This window comes from Diabrotica undecimpunctata, unplaced genomic scaffold (assembly GCF_040954645.1).
Source record: "Diabrotica undecimpunctata isolate CICGRU unplaced genomic scaffold, icDiaUnde3 ctg00000571.1, whole genome shotgun sequence".
Classification (NCBI taxonomy): domain Eukaryota; kingdom Metazoa; phylum Arthropoda; class Insecta; order Coleoptera; family Chrysomelidae; genus Diabrotica; species Diabrotica undecimpunctata.
The window spans coordinates 1,006,676-1,025,955 of record NW_027311886.1 but is presented as its reverse complement, the minus strand read 5'-3'; positions in this window follow the sequence as shown (position 1 = coordinate 1,025,955).

The following is a 19,280-nucleotide window of genomic DNA, read 5'->3' as shown; positions in this document are numbered from 1 at the left end:
TTCACCTCTCGGCTCCTACCCATTAGTCGCCTCTTACGACAGGCAGGGCCTTCTTGCCACGGCCGTGTTCTTATCTCTGCGAGCCTACCGCACACACACACACACTTACACGCACACAGGCACACACGCACACACACACACGCACACGCACACGCACACGCACACACTCTCCACCTCTCGACTCCTATCCATTAGTCGCCTCTTACGACATTCAGGGACTTCTTGCCACGGACGTATTCTTATCTCTGCAAGTCGAACGGACACACACACTCACACACACACGCACGCTCACACGCAGACACACACACGCACACACGCACACGCACACGCACACACAAGGGAACAAACACACACACACACATACACATTTTTTATTTCTCGACTCCTACCAATTAGTCGCTCCTTACAGCAAGCATGGCCTTCTTGCCACGGCCGTATTCTTATCTATGCAAGCCGAACGGACACACACACCCATACACACACACACACTTACACACGCACAAACACATACACACGTACACACAAACGAACACACGCACACACACAAGTACACTCTTCATCTCTCGACTCCTATCCATTAGTCGCTCCTTACAGCAAGCATGGCCTTCTTGCCTCGGCCGTGTTCTTATCTCTGCAAGCCGAACGGACACACACACATACTCACACACGCACACACACACGCACCCACGCACACACACACATACACTCTTCACCTCTCGACTCCTACCTATTAGTCGCCTCTTACGATAGGCAGGGCCTTCTTGCCTCGGTCGTGTTCTTATTTCTGCAAGCCGAACTAACACACACACATACTCATATACGCACACACACGCACACAGGCACACACACACATACACTCTTCACCTCTCGACTCCTACCCATTAGTCGCCTCTTACGACAGGCAGGGCCTTCTTGCCACGGCCGTGTTCTTATCTCTGCGAGCCGACCGCACACACACACACTCACACACACACATACACACACACTTACACGCACACAGGCACACACGCACACATGCAGACGCACACGCACACGCACACGCACACACTCTCCATCTCTCGACTCCTATCCATTGGTCGCCTCTTAAGACAGGCAGGGCCTTCTTGCCACGGACGTATTCTTATCTCTGCGGGCCGAACGGACACGCACACACTCACACACACACACACACATACACTCTTAACCTCTCGACTCCTACCCATTAGTCGCCTCTTACGATATTCAGGGACTTCTTGCCACGGACGTATTCTTATCTCTGCAAGCCAAACGGACACACACACATACTCACACACGCGCACACACACGCACACACGCACACACACATACACTCTTCACCTCTCGACTCCTACCTATTAGTCGCCCCTTACAACTGGCAGGGCCTTCTTGCCACAGCCATGTTCTTATCTCTGCGAGCCGAACGGACATACACACACTCACACACACACGCACACTCATACGCAGATACACAGACGCACACACGCACACCCACACGCACACTCACACACTCTCCACCTCTCGACTCCTACCTATTAGTCGCCTCTTACGACAGGCAGGGCCTTCTTGCCTCGGCCGTGTTCTTATCTCTGCAAGCCGAACAGACACACACACATACTCACACACGCACACACACACACATACACGCACACACACATACACTCTTCACCTCTCGACTCCTACCTATTAGTCGCCTCTTACGATAGGCATGGCCTTCTTGCCTCGGTCGTGTTCTTATTTCTGCAAGCCGAACTAACACACACACATATTCACACACGCACACACATACGCACACACATACACACACACATACACTCTTCACCTGTCGACTCCTACCCATTAGTCGCCTCCTACGACAGGCAGGAACTTCTTGCCACGGCCGAGTTCTTATCTATGTGAGCCGAACGGACACACACACTGACACACACACGCACGCACACACACACACACACACACACACACAAATACACTCTTCACCTCTCGACTCCTACCCATTAGTCGCCTCTTACAAAAGGCAGGGCCTTCTTGCCACGGCCGTGTTCTTATCTCTGCAAGCCGAACGGACACACACACATACTCACACACGCACACACACACACACACACACACAGGCACACACACACACATACACTCTTCACCTCTCGGCTCCTACCCATTAGTCGCCTCTTACGACAGGCAGGGCCTTCTTGCCACGGCCGTGTTCTTATCTCTGCGAGCCTACCGCACACACACACACTTACACGCACACAGGCACACACGTACACACACACACGCACACGCACACGCACACACTCTCCACCTCTCGACTCCTACCCATTAGTCGCTTCTTACGATAGGCAGGGCCTTCTTGCCTCGGTCGTGTTCTTATCTCTGCAAGCCGAACGGACACACACACATACTCACACACGCACACACACACACACACACGCACACAGGCACACACACACACACACACATACACTCTTCACCTCTCGACTCCTACCTATTAGTCGCCTCTTACGATAGGCATGGCCTTCTTGCCTCGGTCGTGTTCTTATTTCTGCAAGCCGAACTAACACACACACATATTCACACACGCACACACATACGCACACACATACACACACACACATACACTCTTCACCTGTCGACTCCTACCCATTAGTCGCCTCCTACGACAGGCAGGAACTTCTTGCCACGGCCGAGTTCTTATCTCTGTGAGCCGAACGGACACACACATACATACACACACACACTTACACACGCACACACAAGGGAACAAACACACACACACATACACATTTTTTATCTCTCGACTCCTACCAATTAGTCGCTCCTTACAGCAAGCATGGCCTTCTTGCCACAGCCGTATTCTGATCTATGCAAGCCGAACGGACACACACACCCATACACACACACACTTACACACGCACAAACACATACACACGTACACACAAACGAACACACGCACACACACAAGTACATTCTTCATCTCTCGACTCCTATCCATTAGTCGCTCCTTACAGCAAGCATGGCCTTCTTGCCTCGGCCGTGTTCTTATCTCTGCAAGCCGAACGGACACACACACATACTCACACACGCACACACACACGCACACACGCACACACACACATACACTCTTCACCTCTCGACTCCTACCTATTAGTCGCCTCATACGATAGGCAGGGCCTTCTTGCCTCGGTCGTGTTCTTATTTCTGCAAGCCGAACTAACACACACACATACTCATACACGCACACACACGCACACAGGCACACACACACATACACTCTTCACCTCTCGACTCCTACCCATTAGTCGCCTCTTACGACAGGCAGGGCCTTCTTGCCACGGCCGTGTTCTTATCTCTGCGAGCCGACCGCACACACACACACTCACACACACACATACACACACACTTACACGCACACAGGCACACACGCACACATGCAGACGCACACGCACACGCACACACTCTCCACCTCTCGACTCCTATCCATTAGTCGCCTCTTAAGACAGGCAGGGCCTTCTTGCCACGGACGTATTCTTATCTCTGCGGGCCGAACGGACACACACACACTCACACACACACACACGCACGCTCACACGCAGACACACACACGCACACACGCACACCCACACGCACACTCACACACTCTCCACCTCTCGACTCCTACCTATTAGTCGCCTCTTACGACAGGCAGGGCCTTCTTGCCTCGGCCGTGTTCTTATCTCTGCAAGCCGAACGGACACACACACATACTCACACACGCACACACACACATACACGCACACACACATACACTCTTCACCTCTCGACTCCTACCTATTAGTCGCCTCTTACGATAGGCAAGGCCTTCTTGCCTCGGTCGTGTTCTTATTTCTGCAAGCCGAACTAACACACACACATACTCACACACGCACACACATACGCAGACACATACACACACATACACTCTTCACCTGTCGACTCCTACCCATTAGTCGCCTCCTACGACAGGCAGGAACTTCTTGCCACGGCCGAGTTCTTATCTCTGTGAGCAGAACGGACACACACACTGACACACACCCGCACGCACACACACACACACACACACAAATACACTCTTCACCTCTCGACTCCTACCCATTAGTCGCCTCTTACGGAAGGCAGGGCCTTCTTGCCACGGCCGTGTTCTTATCTCTGCAAGCCGAACGGACACACACACATACTCACACACGCACACACACACACACACGCACACAGGCACACACACACACATACACTCTTCACCTCTCGACTCCTACCTATTAGTCGCCTCTTACGATAGGCAGGACCTTCTTGCCTCGGCCGTGTTCTTATTTCTGCAAGCCGAACTAACACACACACATACTCACACACGCACACACATACGCACACACATACACACACACATACACTCTTCACCTGTCGACTCCTACCCATTTGTCGCCTCCTACGACAGGCAGGAACTTCTTGCCACGGCCGAGTTCTTACCTCTGTGAGCCGAACGGACACACACACTGATACACACACGCACGCACACACACACACACACAAATACACTCTTCACCTCTCGACTCCTACCCATTAGTCGCCTCTTACGAAAGGCAGGGCCTTTTTGCCTCGGCCGTGTTCTTATCTCTGCAAGCCGAACGGACACACACAAATACTCACACACGCACACACACACGCACACACGCAAACACACATACACTCTTCACCTCTCGACTCCTACCTATTAGTCGCCTCTTACGATAGGCAGGGCCTTTTTGCCTCGGTCGTGTTCTTATTTCTGCAAGCCGAACTAACACACACACATATTCACACACGCACACACACACGCACACACGCACACACACACATACACTCGTCACCTCCCGACTCCTACTTATTAGTCGCCCCTTACAAGAGGCAGATCCTTCTTGCCTCGGCCGTATTCTTATCTCCGCAGCCAAACGGACACACACACATACAGACACACTCACACACGCACACACACGCACACAGGCACACACACACACACATACACTCTTCACCTCTCGACTCCTACCCATTAGTCGCCTCTTACGACAGGCAGGGCCTTCTTGCCACGGCCGTGTTCTTATCTCTGCGAGCCGACCGCACACACACATACTCACACACACACATACACACACACTTACACGCACACACGCACACACGCACACGCAAACGCACACGCACACGCACACGCACACACTCTCCATCTCTCGACTCCTATCCATTAGTCGCCTCTTAAGACAGGCAGGGCCTTCTTGCCACAGACGTATTCTTATCTCTGCAGGCCGAACGGACACACACACACACACACACATACACTCTTTACCTCTCGACTCCTACCCATTAGTCGCCTCTTACGACATTCAGGGACTTCTTGCCACAGACGTATTCTTATCTCTGCGAGCCGAACGGACATACACACACACTCACACACACACGCACGCTCACACGTGCGACTCTCGACTCCTACCTATTAGTCGCCTATTACGACAGGCAGGGCCTTCTTGCCTCGGCCGTGTTCTTATCTCTGCAAGCCGAACGGACACACATACACACATACTTACACACGCACACACACACGCACACACGCACACACACATACACTCTTTACCTCTCGACTCCTACCTATTAGTCGCCCCTTACAACAGGCAGGGTCTTCTTGCCACAGCCATGTTCTTATCTCTGCGAGCCGAACGGACATACACACACACACTCACAGACACACGCACGCTCACACGAAGACACACACACGCACACACGCACACGCACACGCACACACTCTTCACATCTCGACTCCTACCTATTAGTCGCCTCTTACGACAGGCAGGGCCTTCTTGCCTCGGCCGTGCTCTTATCTCTGCAAGCCGAACCGACACACACACATACTTACACACGCACACACACACGCACACACGCACACACACGTACACTCTTCACCTCTCGACTCCTACCAATTAGTCGCCTCTTACGATAGGCAGGGACTTCTTGCCTCGGCCGTATTCTTATCTCTGCAAGCCAAACGGACATACACACATACACACACACTCACACACGCACACACACGCACACAGGCACACACACACACACATACATTCTTCACCTCTCGACTCCTACCCATTAGTCGCCTCTTACGACAGGCAGGGCCTTCTTGCCACGGCCGTGTTCTTATCTCTGCAAGCCGAACAGACACACACACATACTCACACACGCACACACAAATACACACGCACACAGGCACACCCACACACACATACACTCTTCACCTCTCGACTCCTACCTATTAGTCGCCTCTTACGACAGGCAGGGCCTTCTTGCCTCGGCCGTGTTCTTATCTCTGCAAGCCGAACGGACACACACATATACTCACATACGCACACACACACGCACACACGCACACACACACATACACTCTTCACCTCTCGACTCCTACCTATTAGTCGCCTCTTACGACAGGCAGGGCCTTCTTGCCTCGGCCGTGTTCTTATCTCTGCAAGCCGAACGGACACACACATATACTCACATACGCACACACACACGCACACACGCACACACACACATACACTCTTCACTTCCCGACTCCTACTTATTAGTCGCCCCTTACAAGAGGCAGATCCTTCTTGCCTTGGCCGTATTCTTATCTCTGCAGCCAAACGGACACACACACATACACACACACTCACAAACGCACACACACGCACACAGGCACACACACACACACACATACACTCTTCACCTCTCGACTCCTACCCATTAGTCGCCTCTTACGACAGGCAGGGCCTTCTTGCCACGGCCGTGTTCTTATCTCTGCGAGCCGACCCCACACACACACACTCACACACACATACACACACATTTTCACGCACACAGGCACACACGCATACACGCACACGCAAACGCACACGCACACGCACACGCACACACTCTTTACCTCTCGACTCCTATCCATTAGTCGCCTCTTAAGACAGGCAGGGCCTTCTTGCCACGGCCGTGTTCTTATCTCTGCGAGCCGACCGCACACACACACACACTTACACGCACACAGGCACACACGCACACACACACACGCACACGCACACGCACACACTCTCCACCTCTCCACTCCTACCTATTAGTCGCCTCTTAGGACAGGCAGGGCCTTCTTGCCACGGCCGTGTTCTTATCTCTGCGAGCCGACCGCACACACACACACACTTACACGCACACAGGCACACACGCACACACACACACGCACACGCACACGCACACACTCTCCACCTCTCCACTCCTACCTATTAGTCGCCTCTTAGGACAGGCAGGGCCTTCTTGCCTCGGCCGTGTTCTTATCTCTGCAAGCCAAACGGACATACACACATACACACACACTCACACACGCACACTTACGCACACAGGCACACACACACATATATTCTTCACCTCTCGGCTCCTACCCATTAGTCGCCTCTTACGACAGGCAGGGCCTTCTTGCCACGGCCGTGTTCTTATCTCTGCGAGCCTACCGCACACACACACACACTTACACGCACACAGGCACACACGCACACACACACACGCACACGCACACGCACACGCACACACTCTCCACCTCTCGACTCCTATCCATTAGTCGCCTCTTACGACATTCAGGGACTTCTTGCCACGGACGTATTCTTATCTCTGCAAGTCGAACGGACACACACACTCACACACACACGCACGCTCACACGCAGACACACACACGCACACACGCACACGCACACGCACACACAAGGGAACAAACACACACACACACATACACATTTTTTATTTCTCGACTCCTACCAATTAGTCGCTCCTTACAGCAAGCATGGCCTTCTTGCCACGGCCGTATTCTTATCTATGCAAGCCGAACGGACACACACACCCATACACACACACACACTTACACACGCACAAACACATACACACGTACACACAAACGAACACACGCACACACACAAGTACACTCTTCATCTCTCGACTCCTATCCATTAGTCGCTCCTTACAGCAAGCATGGCCTTCTTGCCTCGGCCGTGTTCTTATCTCTGCAAGCCGAACGGACACACACACATACTCACACACGCACACACACACGCACCCACGCACACACACACATACACTCTTCACCTCTCGACTCCTACCTATTAGTCGCCTCTTACGATAGGCAGGGCCTTCTTGCCTCGGTCGTGTTCTTATTTCTGCAAGCCGAACTAACACACACACATACTCATATACGCACACACACGCACACAGGCACACACACACATACACTCTTCACCTCTCGACTCCTACCCATTAGTCGCCTCTTACGACAGGCAGGGCCTTCTTGCCACGGCCGTGTTCTTATCTCTGCGAGCCGACCGCACACACACACACTCACACACACACATACACACACACTTACACGCACACAGGCACACACGCACACATGCAGACGCACACGCACACGCACACGCACACACTCTCCATCTCTCGACTCCTATCCATTGGTCGCCTCTTAAGACAGGCAGGGCCTTCTTGCCACGGACGTATTCTTATCTCTGCGGGCCGAACGGACACGCACACACTCACACACACACACACACACACATACACTCTTAACCTCTCGACTCCTACCCATTAGTCGCCTCTTACGATATTCAGGGACTTCTTGCCACGGACGTATTCTTATCTCTGCAAGCCAAACGGACACACACACATACTCACACACGCGCACACACACGCACACACGCACACACACATACACTCTTCACCTCTCGACTCCTACCTATTAGTCGCCCCTTACAACTGGCAGGGCCTTCTTGCCACAGCCATGTTCTTATCTCTGCGAGCCGAACGGACATACACACACTCACACACACACGCACACTCATACGCAGATACACAGACGCACACACGCACACCCACACGCACACTCACACACTCTCCACCTCTCGACTCCTACCTATTAGTCGCCTCTTACGACAGGCAGGGCCTTCTTGCCTCGGCCGTGTTCTTATCTCTGCAAGCCGAACAGACACACACACATACTCACACACGCACACACACACACATACACGCACACACACATACACTCTTCACCTCTCGACTCCTACCTATTAGTCGCCTCTTACGATAGGCATGGCCTTCTTGCCTCGGTCGTGTTCTTATTTCTGCAAGCCGAACTAACACACACACATATTCACACACGCACACACATACGCACACACATACACACACACATACACTCTTCACCTGTCGACTCCTACCCATTAGTCGCCTCCTACGACAGGCAGGAACTTCTTGCCACGGCCGAGTTCTTATCTATGTGAGCCGAACGGACACACACACTGACACACACACGCACGCACACACACACACACACACACACACAAATACACTCTTCACCTCTCGACTCCTACCCATTAGTCGCCTCTTACAAAAGGCAGGGCCTTCTTGCCACGGCCGTGTTCTTATCTCTGCAAGCCGAACGGACACACACACATACTCACACACGCACACACACACACACACACACAGGCACACACACACATACACTCTTCACCTCTCGGCTCCTACCCATTAGTCGCCTCTTACGACAGGCAGGGCCTTCTTGCCACGGCCGTGTTCTTATCTCTGCGAGCCTACCGCACACACACACACTTACACGCACACAGGCACACACGCACACACACACACGCACACGCACACGCACACACTCTCCACCTCTCGACTCCTACCCATTAGTCGCTTCTTACGATAGGCAGGGCCTTCTTGCCTCGGTCGTGTTCTTATCTCTGCAAGCCGAACGGACACACACACATACTCACACACGCACACACACACACACACACGCACACAGGCACACACACACACACACACACATACACTCTTCACCTCTCGACTCCTACCTATTAGTCGCCTCTTACGATAGGCATGGCCTTCTTGCCTCGGTCGTGTTCTTATTTCTGCAAGCCGAACTAACACACACACATATTCACACACGCACACACATACGCACACACATACACACACACATACACTCTTCACCTGTCGACTCCTACCCATTAGTCGCCTCCTACGACAGGCAGGAACTTCTTGCCACGGCCGAGTTCTTATCTCTGTGAGCCGAACGGAGACACATACATACACACACACACACTTACACACGCACACACAAGGGAACAAACACACACACACATACACATTTTTTATCTCTCGACTCCTACCAATTAGTCGCTCCTTACAGCAAGCATGGCCTTCTTGCCACGGCCGTATTCTGATCTATGCAAGCCGAACGGACACACACACCCATACACACACACACTTACACACGCACAAACACATACACACGTACACACAAACGAACACACGCACACACACAAGTACATTCTTCATCTCTCGACTCCTATCCATTAGTCGCTCCTTACAGCAAGCATGGCCTTCTTGCCTCGGCCGTGTTCTTATCTCTGCAAGCCGAACGGACACACACACATACTCACACACGCACACACACACGCACACACGCACACACACACATACACTCTTCACCTCTCGACTCCTACCTATTAGTCGCCTCATACGATAGGCAGGGCCTTCTTGCCTCGGTCGTGTTCTTATTTCTGCAAGCCGAACTAACACACACACATACTCATACACGCACACACACGCACACAGGCACACACACACACATACACTCTTCACCTCTCGACTCCTACCCATTAGTCGCCTCTTACGACAGGCAGGGCCTTCTTGCCACGGCCGTGTTCTTATCTCTGCGAGCCGACCGCACACACACACACTCACACACACACATACACACACACTTACACGCACACAGGCACACACGCACACATGCAGACGCACACGCACACGCACACACTCTCCACCTCTCGACTCCTATCCATTAGTCGCCTCTTAAGACAGGCAGGGCCTTCTTGCCACGGACGTATTCTTATCTCTGCGGGCCGAACGGACACACACACACTCACACACACACACACGCACGCTCACACGCAGACACACACACGCACACACGCACACCCACACGCACACTCACACACTCTCCACCTCTCGACTCCTACCTATTAGTCGCCTCTTACGACAGGCAGGGCCTTCTTGCCTCGGCCGTGTTCTTATCTCTGCAAGCCGAACGGACACACACACATACTCACACACGCACACACACACATACACGCACACACACATACACTCTTCACCTCTCGACTCCTACCTATTAGTCGCCTCTTACGATAGGCAAGGCCTTCTTGCCTCGGTCGTGTTCTTATTTCTGCAAGCCGAACTAACACACACACATACTCACACACGCACACACATACGCAGACACATACACACACATACACTCTTCACCTGTCGACTCCTACCCATTAGTCGCCTCCTACGACAGGCAGGAACTTCTTGCCACGGCCGAGTTCTTATCTCTGTGAGCAGAACGGACACACACACTGACACACACACGCACGCACACACACACACACACACACAAATACACTCTTCACCTCTCGACTCCTACCCATTAGTCGCCTCTTACGGAAGGCAGGGCCTTCTTGCCACGGCCGTGTTCTTATCTCTGCAAGCCGAACGGACACACACACATACTCACACACGCACACACACACACACACGCACACAGGCACACACACACACATACACTCTTCACCTCTCGACTCCTACCTATTAGTCGCCTCTTACGATAGGCAGGACCTTCTTGCCTCGGCCGTGTTCTTATTTCTGCAAGCCGAACTAACACACACACATACTCACACACGCACACACATACGCACACACATACACACACACATACACTCTTCACCTGTCGACTCCTACCCATTTGTCGCCTCCTACGACAGGCAGGAACTTCTTGCCACGGCCGAGTTCTTACCTCTGTGAGCCGAACGGACACACACACTGATACACACACGCACGCACACACACACACACACACACAAATACACTCTTCACCTCTCGACTCCTACCCATTAGTCGCCTCTTACGAAAGGCAGGGCCTTTTTGCCTCGGCCGTGTTCTTATCTCTGCAAGCCGAACGGACACACACAAATACTCAAACACGCACACACACACGCACACACGCAAACACACATACACTCTTCACCTCTCGACTCCTACCTATTAGTCGCCTCTTACGATAGGCAGGGCCTTTTTGCCTCGGTCGTGTTCTTATTTCTGCAAGCCGAACTAACACACACACATATTCACACACGCACACACACACGCACACACGCACACACACACATACACTCGTCACCTCCCGACTCCTACTTATTAGTCGCCCCTTACAAGAGGCAGATCCTTCTTGCCTCGGCCGTATTCTTATCTCCGCAGCCAAACGGACACACACACATACAGACACACTCACACACGCACACACACGCACACAGGCACACACACACACACATACACTCTTCACCTCTCGACTCCTACCCATTAGTCGCCTCTTACGACAGGCAGGGCCTTCTTGCCACGGCCGTGTTCTTATCTCTGCGAGCCAACCGCACACACACATACTCACACACACACATACACACACACTTACACGCACACACGCACACACGCACACGCAAACGCACACGCACACGCACACGCACACACTCTCCATCTCTCGACTCCTATCCATTAGTCGCCTCTTAAGACAGGCAGGGCCTTCTTGCCACAGACGTATTCTTATCTCTGCAGGCCGAACGGACACACACACACACACACACATACACTCTTTACCTCTCGACTCCTACCCATTAGTCGCCTCTTACGACATTCAGGGACTTCTTGCCACAGACGTATTCTTATCTCTGCGAGCCGAACGGACATACACACACACTCACACACACACGCACGCTCACACGTGCGACTCTCGACTCCTACCTATTAGTCGCCTATTACGACAGGCAGGGCCTTCTTGCCTCGGCCGTGTTCTTATCTCTGCAAGCCGAACGGACACACATACACACATACTTACACACGCACACACACACGCACACACGCACACACACATACACTCTTTACCTCTCGACTCCTACCTATTAGTCGCCCCTTACAACAGGCAGGGTCTTCTTGCCACAGCCATGTTCTTATCTCTGCGAGCCGAACGGACATACACACACACACTCACAGACACACGCACGCTCACACGAAGACACACACACGCACACACGCACACGCACACGCACACACTCTTCACATCTCGACTCCTACCTATTAGTCGCCTCTTACGACAGGCAGGGCCTTCTTGCCTCGGCCGTGCTCTTATCTCTGCAAGCCGAACCGACACACACACATACTTACACACGCACACACACACGCACACACGCACACACACGTACACTCTTCACCTCTCGACTCCTACCAATTAGTCGCCTCTTACGATAGGCAGGGACTTCTTGCCTCGGCCGTATTCTTATCTCTGCAAGCCAAACGGACATACACACATACACACACACTCACACACGCACACACACGCACACAGGCACACACACACACACACACATACATTCTTCACCTCTCGACTCCTACCCATTAGTCGCCTCTTACGACAGGCAGGGCCTTCTTGCCACGGCCGTGTTCTTATCTCTGCGAGCCGACCGCACACACACACACTTACACGCACACAGGCACACACGCACACACGCAAACGCACACGCACACGCACACACTCTCCACCTCTCGACTCCTATCCATTAGTCGCCTCTTACGACATTCAGGGACTTCTTGCCACGGACGTATTCTTATCTCTGCAAGCCGAACGGACACACACATACTCACACACGCGCACACACACGCACACACGCACACACACATACACTCTTCACCTCTCGACTCCTACCTATTAGTCGCCCCTTACAACAGGCAGGGCCTTCTTGCTACAGCCATGTTCTTATCTCTGCGAGCCGAACGGACATACACACACACTCACACACACACGCACGCTCACACGCAGACACATAGACGCACCCACGCACACGCACACGCACACGCACACACTCTCCACCTCTCGACTCCTACCTATTAGTCGCCTCTTAGGACAGGCAGGGCCTTCTTGCCTCGGCCGTGTTCTTATCTCTGCAAGCCGAACGGACACACACACATACTCACACACGCACACACATACACTCTTAACCTCTCGACTCCTACCCATTAGTCGTCTCTTACGACATTCAGGGACTTCTTGCCACCGACGTATTCTTATCTCTGCAAGCCGAACGGACACACACACATACTCACACACGCGCACACACACGCACACACGCACACACATACACTCTTCACCTCTCGACTCCTACCTATTAGTCGCCCCTTACAACAGGCAGGGCCTTCTTGCTACAGCCATGTTCTTATCTCTGCGAGCCGAACGGACATACACACACACTCACACACACACGCACGCTCACACGCAGACACACACGCACATACGCACACGCACACGCACACACATACATTCTTCACCTCTCGACTCCTACCCATTAGTCGCATCTTACGACAGGCAGAAACTTCTTGCCACGGCCGAGTTCTTATCTCTGTGAGCCGAACGGACACACACATACATACACACACACACTTACACACGCACACACAAAGGAACAAACACACACACACATACACATTTTTTATCTCTCGACTCCTACCAATTAGTCGCTCCTTACAGCAAGCATGGCCTTCTTGCCACGGCCGTATTCTTATCTATGCAAGCCGAACGGACACACACACCCATACACACACACACACTTACATACGCACAAACACATACACACGTACACACAAACGAACACACGCACACACACAAGTACACTCTTCATCTCTCGACTCCTATCCATTAGTCGCTCCTTACAGCAAGCATGGCCTTCTTGCCTCGGCAGTATTCTTATCTCTGCAAGCCAAACAGACACACACACATACACACACACTTACCCACGCACACATACGCACACACGCACACACACACATACACTCTTCACCTCTCGACTCCTACCCATTAGTCGCCTCTTACGACAGGCAGGGCCTTCTTGCCACGGCCCTGTTCTCATCTCTGTGAGCCGACCGGACACTCACACACTAACACACACACATACACACACACACTCACACACGCACGCACACACGCACAGACACACATACACTCTTTACCTCTCGACTCCTACCCATTATTCTTCTCTTACGACAGGCAGGGCCTTCTTGCCTCGGCCGTATTCTTATCTCTGCAAGCCAAACGGAAACACACACATACACACACACTCACACACGCACACACACGCACACAGGCACACACACACACATACACTCTTCACCTCTCGACTCCTACCCATTAGTCGCCTCTTACGACAGGCAGGGCCTTCTTGCCACAGCCGTGTTCTTATCTCTGCGAGCCGACCGCACACACACACACTCACACACATACAGGCACACACTCACACACACACGCACACACGCACACACACACACAAATACACTCTTCACCTCTCGACTCCTACCCATTAGTCGCCTCTTACGACAGGCATGGACTTATTGCCTCGGCCGTATTCTAATCTCTGCGAGCCGAACGGACACACACCTACTCACACACGCACACACACACACGCACACACACATACACTCTTCACCTCTCGACTCCTACCCATTAGTCGCATCTTACGACAGGCAGGAACTTGTTGCCACGGCCGAGTTCTTATCTCTGTGAGCCGAACGGACACACACATACATACACACACACACACACTTACACACGCACACACAAAGGAACAAACACACACACACATACACTCTATATCTCTCGACTCCTACCAATTAGTCGCTCCTTACAGCAAGCATGGCCTTCTTGCCACGGCCGTATTCTTATCTATGCAAGTCGAACGGACACACACACCCATACACACACACACTTACACACGCACAAACACATACACACGTACACACAAACGTACACACGCACACACACACACGTACACACTTCATCTTTCGACTCCTACCCATTAGTCGCTCCTTACAGCAAGCATGGCCTTCTTGTCTCGGCCGTATTCTTATCTCTGCAAGCCAAACAGACACACACACATACACACACACACACTTCCACACGCACACACACGCACACACGCACACACACACACACACACATACACTCTTCACCTCTCGACTCCTACCCATTAGTCGCCTCTTACGACAGGCAGGGCCTTCTTGCCACGGCCGTGTTCTCATCTCTGTGAGCCGACCGGACACACACACACACACTGACACACACATACACACACACTCACACACGCACGCACACACGCACACACACATACATTCTTCACCTCTCGACTCCTATCTATTAGTCGCCTCTTACGACAGGCAGGGCCTTCTTGCCTCGGCCGTGTTCTTATCTCTGCAAGCCGAACGGACACACACACACACGCACACACACACACACACACACACAAACACACGCACACAGGCACACACACACATACACTCTTCACCTCTCGACTCCTACTTATCAGTCGCCCCTTACAAGAGGCAGGGCCTTCTTGCCTCGGCCGTATTCTTATCTCTGCAAGCCAAACAGACATACACACACACATACACACACACTTACACACGCACACACACCCACACACGCACACACACACACATACACTCTTCACCTCTCGACTCCTACCCATTAGTCGTCTCGTACGACAGGCAGGGCCTTCTTGCCACGGCCGTGTTCTCATATCTGCGAGCCGACCGGAAACACACACACTGACACACACACATACACACACACTCACACAGGCACGCACAAACGCACACACACATACACTCTTCACCTCTCGACTTCTACCCATTATTCTCCTCTTACGATAGGCAGGGACTTCTTGCCACGGCCGTGTTCTTATCTCTGCAAGCCGAACGGACACACACACACACGCACACACACACACACACACAAACACACGCACACAGGCACACACACATACACTCTTCACCTCTCGACTCCTACTTATCAGTCGCCCCTTACAAGAGGCAGGGCCTTCTTGCCTCGGCCGTATTCTTATCTCTGCAAGCCAAACAGACACACACACACACACATACACACACACTTACACACGCACACACACCCACACACGCACACACACACACACATACACTCTTCACCTCTCGACTCCTACCCATTAGTCGTCTCGTACGACAGGCAGGGCCTTCTTGCCACGGCCGTTTTCTCATCTCTGCGAGCGAAGGGACACACACACACATACACACACACTCACACACACACACACGCAAACACGCACGTACACACGCACACACACATACACTCATACACACACAAACACGCACACACGCACACACACATACATTCTTCACCTCTCGACTCCTACCCATTTGTCGCCTCTTACGACAGGCAGGGCCTTCTTGCCACGGCTGTGTTCTCATCTCTGCGAGCCGACCGGACACACACACACTGACACACACACATACACACACACTTACACACGCACGCACACACGCACAGACACACATATACTCTTTACCTCTCGACTCCTACCCATTATTCTCCTCTTACGACAGGCAGGGAATTTTTGCCACGGCCGTGTTCTTATCTCTGCAACCCGAACGAACACACACATACTCACACACGCACACGCACACGCACACGCACACACTCTCCACCTCTCGACTCCTATCCATTAGTCGCCTCTTACGACAGGCATGGCCTTCTTGCCACCGCTGTTTTCTTATCTCTGCGAGCGAAGGGACACACACACATACACACACACACACATACACACACACTCACACACGCACACACACGCATACACGCACACACACACAAACACACGCACACAGGCACACACACACATACACTCTTCACCTCTCGACTCCTACTTATCAGTCGCCCCTTACAAGAGGCAGGGCCTTCTTGCCTCGGCCGTATTCTTATCTCTGCAAGCCAAACAGACACACACACACATACACACACACTTACACACGCACACACACCCACACACGCACACACACACACATACACTCTTCACCTCTCGACTCCTACCCATTAGTCGTCTCGTACGACAGGCAGGGCCTTCTTGCCACGGCCGTTTTCTCATCTCTGCGAGCGAAGGGACACACACACACATACACACACACTCACACACACACACGCAAACACGCACGTACACACGCACACACACATACACTCATACACACACAAACACGCACACACGCACACACACATACACTCTTCACCTCTCGACTCCTACCCATTAGTCGCCTCTTACGACAGGCAGCGCCTTCTTGCCACGGCCGTGTTCTTATCTCTGCGAGCCGACCGCACACACACACACTCACACACACACAAATACACACACACTCACACACGCACGCACACACGCACACACACATACACATACACTCTTCACCTCTCGACTTCTACCCATTATTCTCCTCTTACGACAAGCAGGGACTTATTGCCACGGCCGTGTCTTATCTCTGAAAGCCGAACGGACACACACACACACACAACACAAACACACGCACACAGGCAAACACGCACACACGCACACGCACACCCACACGCACACACTCTTTACCTCTCAACTCCTATCCATTAGTCACCTCTTATAACAGGCAGGGCCTTCTTGCCACGGCCGTGTTCTTATCTCTGCGAGCCGAACGGACACACACACTTACACACAGACTCACGCACACACGCACACACACGCACCCACGCACACGCACACTCACACGCACACACTCTCCACCTTTCCACTCCTATCCATTAACATCCATCGCCTGTTAAGACAGGCAGGCCCTTCTTGCCACGGCCGTATTCATATCTCTGCGAGCCGAGCGGACACACACACACACACACTCATACACACACACATACACTCTTCACCTCTCGACCCCTACCTTTTAGTCGACTCTTACGAGAGGCAGGGCCTTCTTTCCCCGGCCGTGTTCTTATCTCTGAAAGCCGAACGGACACACACACACACGCACACACAAACACACGCACATAGGAACACACGCACACACGCACACGCACACGGACACGCACACGCACACACTCTCCACCTCTCGACTCCTATCCATTAGTCGCCTCTTAAGACATGCAGGGCCTTCTTGCCACGGACGTATTATTATCTCTGCAAGCCGAACGGAGACACACACACACGCACACACGCACACACACACACACACACACAAATACACTCTTCACCTCTCGACTCCTACCCATTTGTCGCCTCTTACGACAGGCATAAACTTATTGCCTCGGCCGTATTCTAATCTCTGCAAGCCGAACGGACACACACACACACACACACACA